At 30.3% G+C, this 8,945-nt stretch overlaps 2 long non-coding RNA genes across 2 annotated transcripts; both read left to right on the top strand.

Moving 5' to 3' along the window:
- The first annotated feature begins 3,056 nt into the window (after positions 1-3,056).
- LOC127729423 (uncharacterized) lies at positions 3,057-4,989 on the top strand. The gene is made up of 3 exons (XR_007994616.1): positions 3,057-3,105; positions 3,628-3,967; positions 4,934-4,989. It is a non-coding gene; the product is annotated as an uncharacterized LOC127729423 (long non-coding RNA).
- A 1,058-nt stretch (positions 4,990-6,047) lies between these two features.
- Positions 6,048-8,106, top strand: LOC127729418 (uncharacterized). The gene is made up of 4 exons (XR_007994611.1): positions 6,048-6,105; positions 6,943-7,067; positions 7,382-7,568; positions 7,926-8,106. It is a non-coding gene; the product is annotated as an uncharacterized LOC127729418 (long non-coding RNA).
- Positions 8,107-8,945: the final 839 nt, after the last annotated feature.

The following is an 8,945-nucleotide window of genomic DNA, read 5'->3' as shown; positions in this document are numbered from 1 at the left end:
GTTTACATGTTTATGAAGTGTCCTATATTTTGACTTTAGTGAAACCTTAAGGTCCTTAATGTCAAATTTTACTTACCCTTTCCATAAGAAAACATCTTGCCATCAATTGGTTTAGCTTTAGTTAAAGAATTAACAGATGAATATGTTTAAATGGATTAAATTTTCTCTTGCACTGTATTTTGATTTTGTGAACATTGATATTGGAAAACAAACGTTGACTTGAAAGAGTCTATGCTTAATGATTTTCAAACTGTGACCAACAATCTCTAACTGATAGAATTAGACTTGGAATAGGATTCAGGTTTTTTTTTAACTTATTTTGATTTGGCATCATTGTACCAGTCATTAACATGTGTTTCACAGAGCGTGTAGTCATCAGACAAATTTTGTTTTAATATTTTGCCGGTTAATGGGCTAATGTAATGTAATTTTAATTTTAATTTGCAAGCGATTCACAACGTTTGTAATTGCTCGCAGTATTAGAATTAACAGTGATTAAACATAAGGGGATGCAAAGGGAAAAATCAAAATCAACAAAGGGAATGCATCTCTAAGGCATTGAAAAGAATAATGAACATTGGTTTTCATTTTGCAGAAAACTGAAATTAGAACAATACAAATATAGATGAAATCAAGTGCTCCTTAAGGATCAAAATTCCATCTCAACAAGTAAAACCCGCTGTTTTACTCTTGTTTAAATCCATTGGTTAGTCTAATTTCCATAAGACATCATAGGAAAGGGATTTATAAATGTATTCTCCTAAGAGTTTATCAAATTTAGAAGCCCTAGGTCAATAAAGGGTCATTTACACTATGATATAGTTTAAAATGCAAGTTTATCATAAAAACACGAGGAATAAAATATCAGACTATGAAGTTGCCTTTAAAACTTACGCTGATATTATAAAATAAGACAGACTACAATACCGAAAAACAAAGCAGAATTAATACGAATCCATTACAATATATTCTTGTATATAATTAGGGTGTTGAAAGGGATATATTTAATAATAATCCCTGAAACAAAAATTATAAAAGGTGCATCTCTTCAAACGGAATCACAATACATCTCTAGCAATAAAATGTTAGTTGACGAGTTTTACCTTAAATGTCTTTTTTTACATATGTGTATGTCCGTTTCCAATATTTGTAGACACAGCTCTGTTAAATGAAAAAGATATATCCAATATTTCAATTGAGCATGTGGAATAATAGTGAAAAGCAAAAAAAAAAATCATATCAATTTAATGTCACTTATTTTAAAAAATATGAAAACTCAACTTTATAAATTGCATGCGTCCGAAGCGCTTTTCAGGATTTACCTTTATCAGGAACGCTCAAAGCCAAATATTTGAAAGCCAACGATGTATAAGAACCGAAACAGTAGCAGAGCTATACAACCAAGCAGGACAATTATGATTAAGGGTGTCCACCTTCCAAATCCTACACGAAAGGGACATACATTGTTTTAGTCAAACTCCGAAACAGTGGTGACGTTGCTTCGCTAAACTATCATCACTGCAACCAGCACTTCGCATCTCTCGGGTCTCATTCATAGAGGACTCTCTTCCGGGATTCAACAACGTAAACAATCGTCTGCCGCATATACAATAACATTGCTTAGATTGTGATAATGGTAAAGGAAAACAATAACATAAAGCACAAATCGATTACAAATAAAAAAAAAATATGTAAAATACATTATAATAACAAATTTACACATGAGATAATATTCCTGGCGTTGTGTTGTCTTGATCAAACCAAAAAAAAAAATGACAAAAGATCAATCAATCATCAAACCATGATGGCATGAATCAGGTTGCGTAAAACACGGCCATGTATATTTTTCATTATTTCTTTTGATGAACATTATTTATATAAACAAAATTGAGGAAATTAAAACGGGGTCTATTATAATAGACAATAATTCAGTTTGCCAGACAGCTTCGTATCAGACCAACTGAATTTTTACCTTTTTCTTCTTGACTGTATGTCAATATTTCACCTTAAAATTCGTGAATCAAATTTGATAAGCCTTACATGTAATTTCACCACCCTCCTCCATACTGATAATTATAATTGTGCATAAATTTAGAGAAACAAATTGGTAGGAGTATGAAAAAAAATTGCAAGTTATACTTGTCTGTCCATTCTCTGGGCTTAAGTTGTAGACGAAGAAACTCAAAGGACAATAACTGTGTGCCTGGAGCATCTGAATGCTTCAGCCAAATAAATGTATGTGTGGTTCCAGCTCGGGGGGGGGGGGGCTTCCTACATGTATATACAAGGTGATAGGACGTGCCGCTTGAATTGGTCACCTTTTCAAACTTGGAAATATGTGAATAGGTCGTGGAAAACTATCAAAAATATATGATAAGGTCAATAAAGTTCCCATAACTTCTTTATCTGTCATCTTTATTGGTGGTCCCGGCTGTTTTTATCGACCAATTTTCTCTCTTTTGACACTTTGGTATTCCACTCTTACAATACACACCACATGGAACCCAAACAATATGGGAAAAGGTAACATTTTTACCTACGCAATATATGAAAAGGTATACATTTTTAAAATCTAAATTATATGAAAAGGGTGGGGTTACAGAACCCCAGCGGCACCCCTATCAACTAAGTATTGAAGTGGCCCCCCGAGGGTGCCAGTGACCCTATACCTACTCTACGTTTTTAGTCTGAATAATAGCCTACCCTAAAGATTTGTTTTCACTGTTAAAGTCAGAATGTTGCTCCTATAGACTCAATGTAAAACAAAATCGATCGATCCCTACTTGCCTAAAAACGAGGATTGGTGACCTTCCAGTACAATTTCTGAAAATTTGGTAAAAAAATCTTTATGGAAATGAGACAAATTAATTATAATGACAGACAACATATTTTCACTTTCCTCTGACATTTTTCAGGATTCTATTATTTTATTCATATTTAAAAAGGGAACCCAGTTGCACAACAATTAGTAATGTTCACCAAAGATTTAAACTTAATAAAAAAGCTGTATTTAGCTGCATTATTTAATTTGTGTTTCAGAAACAAATACTGAAGATTTCAGTGAAGGTACATGGCATAAGAAAGCAAATTTATATATAGGCTTAGGTAAATGTATAGTAATTAATCAGTCACTGGTATTACACAGTTTATAAACACTCTATTAACTTGGAAAAACTTGAAAGATTGAATTTTATATTTTGCCTTTATATAAAACTAGTAGTTTTACAAATTGTTTTATTATGCTTGCTAATTTTTTGTTCAGGGACTAACTTCTTAGTATTTTGTATTATTTCTAAAGTAAACAATGTTTATCAGTTTTAATAAGTAAAATGTATCTTATTGAATTTGGTTCTTTTCATTGGTTCTATATCATATGATGAGATAAAATTGACAAATTCTATTGAATATAATCATCCAATCTAATCTGATATAACAGTTTGTGTGTTAGTTCAGTTGGGTTTTTTTTTATTCTAAACTCTCTTACATTTTAATGAGAAAAAAAATATAATTTTAATTAATTATTTCCAATTGTTATGAGACCTATTTATTGCTCAACATTTATATTAGAATGATCCGATAATTCTAATTATCAAAAAATATACAATTTTCTCATCTCTTCTCTTTTAGGAATGGAAAATACAGATACCACACCAACAAAGGAAAACCAATTTGATTGCTGTTTTTGCCTAAGTTCTGGAATTTCTGTTAAATTTAATTTCAATGGAAAGAAATGTTCTAATTATGACTTCAGTTCAAAATTAAAATCAGTTTTTGGTTCAGATACTTTTGATTTGATTGATGAATTGTTTCAGAATGAAGCCTCAGTTTGTAGAAATTGTTTTTCCTCATTTTCTCGTTTTTATGGATTTATTTCATCTAGCAAACATTGTTTTTCCACTTTTTTGTCTCGAAAAACACAGAAGAAGAGAATGGCCAATTTTTCTCCAGAAATATGCCACGATATTGGGTAAAAAAAAATACATTGAGAATAAAAATTATTATGTTCCATTTTAAAAAGATATATAATTCTTGTAAATTTGATGCCCCACCTAGGGGCATTATGTTTTGGGTCTGTGCATCCTTTCATCCGTCTCCCTCTTCAAGTTAAAGTTTTTGGTTAAGGTAGTTTTTGAGGAAGTTTAAGTCCAATCAATTGAAACTTAGTACACATGTTCCCTATGATATGATCTATCTAATTTTAATGCCAAAAAAGAGTTTTAACCACAATTTCACGGTCCACTGAACATAGAAAATGATACAGTGAGTGGGGCATCTGTGTACTATTGACACATGCATGTTACTTTATAAAATATAATTAAATATCTATTAAAGAGGAGTTTATGTTATCGAGATTACCAGTGAGACAAATAACCACCATCAGAAAACAAACTACTTCGATTTATTTGCAACATATGTCAAAAAAGAATAAAATCCTATTCTACTGTATTGTAAGGTAAGGTAAAGATGGACCAATAAAACCCAAAAGAGAAAACCAATAGCCTAACTTACTTATGCTAAATCAGTTAACAATGTTAGTATGACAAACAGCAAATGACAACTGCTAACTTTAAATAACTGGACTTTGGCACTGGCACATGGAGAATTTGGCAAATGCTCACGTAATCTGGGACTGGTGTAACAGCATAATAAGCAATTACAAAATTCATATGGAAGGGATTTGCTACATCATAATTTGGCAGGAAACAAAAAACAGCTAACAAATAGTTATAATACAAAAAGAACTGATCTATTCTAACAGTTACGGTGATCTTCAATATAAAACATCTGTACTTAAATTTAGAGTGAATATTTGATTGAGGATAAAATAAATTGAAATTTAAGAAACACCTTGTTATTTTTTTATACTCAATATGACTGAAGAACAAGTTTTTCTTTTTAGAATAGGTTGTTTAAAAGGCTTCATTTTTTTCAGATCCACATCAACATCATTAACAGATGAAGTACCAGTCTCTGGTAATAATGAAGATGATACTTTGGTATTTAGTCCGTAAGTTTTTTTGTAGATTTTTGTCTTGAGGAAGATAAAGTTTGAAAAAGTTTAGCATTCCTAAAACGAAAGGAGTCCTAAAAGTACATAAGAAAAATATTTAGTTAATTTACACAAAAAATATTACAGATTAGACCAGGATAATCAAACTGCCATATGGTGTTACTCTTAAAGTTGTTACATTGTATTAGGAAATGCAAATAGCAACAGACAGTTATGTTGTTATGGCATTTCAATTAAAATACAGCAGGGATTTACAATATAAACAACCTTGCAATTGCATACTCTAGATGGATTATTATTATTGCCTTGCTGTATATCTTTATTCTCAACAAACCATATACATATGTATAGAGAAGAGACGGGCAGATATTTGAGCTTGCAATGAGACTGGTTTTTCTTTTTGATAAATTATGTTTAACAATTAAAAGAAAAATCTTTACTTTATATGTATATTTTCAGTTTAGATGCAAGCATTGTACATCATGGAAATGTCAATGTTAAAAAGACAGTAGTGTTAAGCGAGTAAGTAATTCTTTATCCATAGATTTGCAAGCAACTTTTCTGGATGTTTTGATTTATCAGAAAAATTTTTGCATTTAACCAATTATGATCTTGTATGCTTTTATAAAATAAGATATATTTATAAAATTATGACTTGTTACTGCTTGATTTTTCTAATCAGTACAACAAAATTAATGCATTTTCTACATGTAGAACCATGTTCACTGCAAATTATTTATACCATTTATGAAACCTAATTTTCTATAATAATGATTTGGCCTTAATTACTAAAAAATGGTTGCCCTATTTAATGTATCTTAAATATGCTTAAAATACAACTATAAATGTGTGGATATGCTACTTTCTGTTATAAAGTTAAACATATGCTTAAATGCTTTTTGTCTCTTCTTGTAATTTCAAGGAATGTTGAGCCTTATTTCAAAGATAAATTTTTCTGATTTTTTTTATTTGTTGACTGTTATTTTCAAGTGTGACGTCACCATAAATAAAATCTACTTATTAATCAACAGAGAACATGGTTATAGCAAGACACCAATTATTAGAAGATCATCTGCTTGTATCGATGCAAATGAGTAAGTTACCTGTTACATTTGATACTGCTAATCTTATGAGTTTATAACCAATAGTTACGGAATTTGAAATTATAGTCTCATCTAGCATGATTTGTTCAAAAAGGGGATGTTAACTGAAGTATAAAGAGAGAGAGTAGAATAATAATTCAAATGTTAAAAAAAAAAAAAACGCACTTTAGCGAAAATAGAAACGAGAAAAAGACAACCATTTAAAGTAAAACATTACACTGAAAACCAAACATCCAGCAACAGAAATCCTGGCAGCAACTGAAATCTATGGTAACTGATGTGTTGCTAATAGAAGTAAAAATCTGATGACAGTCAGCTCCTCCATCCAATTTTTCTTACAAGAAAAAATCAGTAATCAGAAGGACGGAATATTTTCCATAAGAATGTTGATTGTATGTTGAAAAACATGTCCTCTAAACAGGCTAAACATAACAAATAATTAAAATTTTTTTTTTTACAGTTTCAGTAAAGTTCTTTGTTCAAATCAGAATGGTTTCATAAATCTTCCAAAAATGAAAAGGTTTCATTTCTATTAGAGCTATTTTCCTAATGCATGTAGTTTAAAGGTTTGGTTTGCTTGCTGGCTAATTAGTTTGTATAAATTTTTGCACAAGCATCCTATGGCATTATACAAGCTAAAGCCCAAACGATCTACTGATTGCAATTGTAAAACTTATTGATAATGTTCGAGGAAACAGTTATTCAAACAAAGCAAGCCAAACCTTTGAACTACATGAGTTAGGAAAATAGCTCTAAAGTTTTGCAAAAAAATTTCAATTTCTCATGTTTATATTTTTTATAGACTTTATTTTGGTTTAATTTAACTAGTAAAAGAGAAGAACATGCCTACAGCAGGTCCAAACCCCCCTCTTGTAGGGAACTATTTCAAGAAAGTGTATTGGACTCTTTTGTTGAAAACATCAGAATAAATGACAAAAACCAGCCAGAACCAGGTATTTGGACACTTATTAACCTAGTGGATAGCATATGAATTTAGAACATTTTACATTTACAGGATTTATTTGAATACTTTTTTGTCAACAAATTTTTATGCTTAAGAAATGTTCATGTTGTACTTCAAATATTATGTCAAAACTACATTTACAAAATATAACTGCCTGCATGATATTTATTCACTATTGACTTTCTCATACTAAATGAAATAAAGACTATTGGTAATTAACACAAAAAAGAGGTACATTAATTGAGACAATGCAAGATTTGGAAAGGAATTGTAATGCTTTTATTTGCAATGATTAAATTTTAGATGATATAAGAGTAAGTGGCGTTTTTATAATGCAAAGAGCAAGATCATTAATAAACCAGGAAATTAAAAATGTAAGCACTAAAAGAATGGGAGAACAAAGTCTGCTACTAACCAGGAAGAAAATGGAGCATTTATCCGAAGATTCAAGTAAATTGTGCGATTCCATTATAGAGGAAATGAAAAACAGGTATCAATATGAATTACGATATACCAGGTATCCTGTTCTGAGCATTCCTATTGAGCATGTTGGAAAAATACTTTTTTGTTTAAAAACATTTTTCCAAGTATCAATTTAAAAATTTCGATCTTCAAATTTTTCGATTATACTATAAAAAAATGAAGTGCTGTAAGTGTTGAAATTTTTCAGAAAAAAAACCTTCCATCACCAAGGGGAGATTAATATATTGAATTCAGTAGGACACAATTTGTGTTTCTTGAATTTTTTAGAATATAATCATAGTAACTGTTTTAAATTAACAATGCTCAATAATGTAATCACTTATCAATATAATCATGTACATGTTTTAATTATTGTATGATATAGGACACCATTTTTTTTGGAAATAATGCTGTCTGCATTTGATGAAAAACATCTACAAGGGCAAAAAAGTCGAATAACTGGATCATTGGCTATAGTATACAGCATTCTTATGTTTGCAAGAAATGCAGAAATGAGTGCATTCCAACGGATGATGACAGCGATTTGTATAAGGGGACGAGCAGAAGATATGGTATTCATTAAAAAAAGAAATGTTTAGATTCTCAGTTAATTTTTTATTTTGAAAAATTTATAGGTAAATTTTATATTTACTTAAATACATATACATATACATATGGTTTTACACTAGTAATTTTGGGGGCCCTTTATAGCTTACTGTTCGGTGTGAGCCAAGGCTCCGTGTTGAAGACCGTACTGTGACCTATAATGGTTTACTTTTATAAATTTTGACTTGGATGGAGAGTTGTCTCATTGGCACTCATACCACATCTACTTATATCTATATAACTGAAAAAGTCAGAATACTTTCCTACTTTTTGTTCAAATATAACAATTGACAACAAGTAAAAGCAATTTACTTAAAAATAATTAGCAGCAAAAAGTACAGAACTATTTATACATGGGTCGGAAGGTATTTCTATGCACACTTAAATCATTATAGTTATTGTAGAAACATAAATTGAACAATTTATTAATATAAATAATGAATTTTTTATTCATAGAAGGTTTGATAATAGTGCCTTCCATCCAAAATGTGTTTGATTAATTTATTACTTTTATGGGACAGCCCATAACACTGTTATATCATTTCAATGAAATATGTAAATTATATTTTTTTTTCATAGCTGATTACTAGATTGAACAGAGTAGGTGTTACATTGTCACCAACCAGTAAGCAAAGATTGATAAAAGAGGCCGGAGAAATCAGCCATAGAGCTCTGTGTGATTATTTGAAGGAAAAGCCACTGCTAAAAATTACCGGCGACAATCTGGACATATACATTAAAAGTCGTTGTGTATCAATAGATAAAGGAAATACAGATATGCATTTATTTGCCTCAAATG

This window comes from Mytilus californianus, unplaced genomic scaffold, assembly GCF_021869535.1.
Source record: "Mytilus californianus isolate M0D057914Y unplaced genomic scaffold, xbMytCali1.0.p SCAF_2, whole genome shotgun sequence".
Lineage (NCBI taxonomy): Eukaryota > Metazoa > Mollusca > Bivalvia > Mytilida > Mytilidae > Mytilus > Mytilus californianus.
This window is presented reverse-complemented; position numbering and strand designations above follow the sequence as displayed.